Source organism: Ylistrum balloti, unplaced genomic scaffold (genome assembly GCF_031769215.1).
Source record: "Ylistrum balloti isolate Yb309-2 unplaced genomic scaffold, AGI_CSIRO_Ybal_v1 Utg371050, whole genome shotgun sequence".
Classification (NCBI taxonomy): domain Eukaryota; kingdom Metazoa; phylum Mollusca; class Bivalvia; order Pectinida; family Pectinidae; genus Ylistrum; species Ylistrum balloti.
The window spans coordinates 129,492-132,181 of NW_026782581.1; positions in this window are offsets into that span (position 1 = coordinate 129,492).

Below are 2,690 nucleotides of genomic sequence, written 5' to 3' on the forward strand. Positions count from 1 at the left end.
AGGTATAATACCTAGTTATAGTTCCCAGAGTTAGTCAGTGTGAGGTATAATACCTAGTTATAGTTCCCAGAGTTAGTCAGTGTAAGGTATAATACCTGGTTCCCAGAGTTAATCAGTGTGAGGTAAAATACCTGGTTATAGTTCCCAGAGTTAGTCAGTGTGAGGTATAATACCTAGTTATAGTTCCCAGAGTTAGTCAGTGTGAGGTATAATACCTAGTTATAGTTCCCAGAGTTAGTCAGTGTGAGGTATAATACCTAGTTATAGTTCCCAGAGTTAGTCAGTGTGAGGTATAATACCTAGTTATAGTTCCAGAGTTAGTCAGTGTGAGGTATAATACCTAGTTATAGTTCCCAGAGTTAGTCAGTGTGAGGTATAATACCTAGTTATAGTTCCCAGAGTTAGTCAGTGTGAGGTATAATACCTAGTTATAGTTCCCAGAGTTAGTCAGTGTGAGGTATAATACCTAGTTATAGTTCCCAGAGTTAGTCAGTGTGAGGTATAATACCTGGTTATAGTTCCCAGAGTTAGTCAGTGTGAGGTATAATACCTAGTTATAGTTCCCAGAGTTAGTCAGTGTGAGGTATAATACCTAGTTATAGTTCCCAGAGTTAGTCAGTGTGAGGTATAATACCTAGTTATAGTTCCCAGAGTTAGTCAGTGTGAGGTATAATACCTAGTTATAGTTCCCAGAGTTAGTCAGTGTGAGGTATAATACCTAGTTCCCAGAGTTAGTCAGTGTGAGGTATAATACCTAGTTATAGTTCCCAGAGTTAGTCAGTGTGAGGTATAATACCTAGTTATAGTTCCCAGAGTTAGTCAGTGTGAGGTATAATACCTAGTTATAGTTCCCAGAGTTAGTCAGTGTGAGGTATAATACCTAGTTCCCAGAGTTAGTCAGTGTGATGTATAATACCTAGTTATAGTTCCCAGAGTTAGTCAGTGTGAGGTATAATACCTAGTTATAGTTCCCAGAGTTAGTCAGTGTGAGGTATAATACCTAGTTATAGTTCCCAGAGTTAGTCAGTGTGAGGTATAATACCTAGTTATAGTTTCCAGAGTTAGTCAGTGTGAGGTATAATACCTAGTTATAGTTCCAAGAGTTAGTCAGTGTGAGGTATAATACCTAGTTATAGTTCCCAGAGTTAGTCAGTGTGAGGTATAATACCTAGTTATAGTTCCAAGAGTTAGTCAGTGTGAGGTATAATACCTAGTTATAGTTCCCAGAGTTAGTCAGTGTGAGGTATAATACCTAGTTATAGTTCCCAGAGTTAGTCAGTGTGAGGTATAATACCTAGTTATAGTTCCCAGAGTTAGTCAGTGTGAGGTATAATACCTAGTTATAGTTCCCAGAGTTAGTCAGTGTGAGGTATAATACCTAGTTATAGTTCCCAGAGTTAGTCAGTGTGAGGTATAATACCTAGTTATTGTTCCAGAGTTAGTCAGTGTGAGGTATAATACCTAGTTATAGTTCCAAGAGTTAGTCAGTGTGAGGTATAATACCTAGTTATAGTTTCCAGAGTTAGTCAGTGTGAGGTATAATACCTAGTTATAGTTTCCAGAGTTAGTCAGTGTGAGGTATAATACCTAGTTATTGTTTCCAGAGGTAGTCAGTGTGAGGTATAATACCTAGTTATAGTTCCAAGAGTTAGTCAGTGTGAGGTATAATACCTAGTTATAGTTCCCAGAGTTAGTCAGTGTGAGGTATAATACCTAGTTATAGTTCCCAGAGTTAGTCAGTGTGAGGTATAATACCTAGTTATAGTTCCAAGAGTTAGTCAGTGTGAGGTATAATACCTAGTTATAGTTCCCAGAGTTAGTCAGTGTGAGGTATAATACCTAGTTATAGTTCCCAGAGTTAGTCAGTGTGAGGTATAATACCTAGTTATAGTTCCCAGAGTTAGTCAGTGTGAGGTATAATACCTAGTTATAGTTCCCAGAGTTAGTCAGTGTGAGGTATAATACCTAGTTATAGTTCCCAGAGTTAGTCAGTGTGAGGTATAATACCTAGTTATAGTTCCCAGAGTTAGTCAGTGTGAGGTATAATACCTAGTTATAGTTCCCAGAGTTAGTCAGTGTGAGGTATAATACCTAGTTATAGTTCCCAGAGTTAGTCAGTGTGAGGTATAATACCTAGTTATAGTTCCCAGAGGTAGTCAGTGTGAGGTATAATACCTAGTTATAGTTCCCAGAGTTAGTCAGTGTGAGGTATAATACCTAGTTATAGTTCCCAGAGTTAGTCAGTGTGAGGTATAATACCTAGTTATAGTTCCCAGAGTTAGTCAGTGTGAGGTATAATACCTAGTTATAGTTCCCAGAGTTAGTCAGTGTGAGGTATAATACCTAGTTATAGTTCCAAGAGTTAGTCAGTGTGAGGTATAATACCTAGTTATAGTTGTCAGTGTGAGGTATAATACCTAGTTATAGTTCCCAGAGTTAGTCAGTGTGAGGTATAATACCTAGTTATAGTTCCAAGAGTTAGTCAGTGTGAGGTATAATACCTAGTTATAGTTCCCAGAGTTAGTCAGTGTGAGGTATAATACCTAGTTATAGTTCCCAGAGTTAGTCAGTGTGAGGTATAATACCTAGTTATAGTTCCCAGAGTTAGTCAGTGTGAGGTATAATACCTAGTTATAGTTCCCAGAGTTAGTCAGTGTGAGGTATAATACCTAGTTATAGTTCCAAGAGTT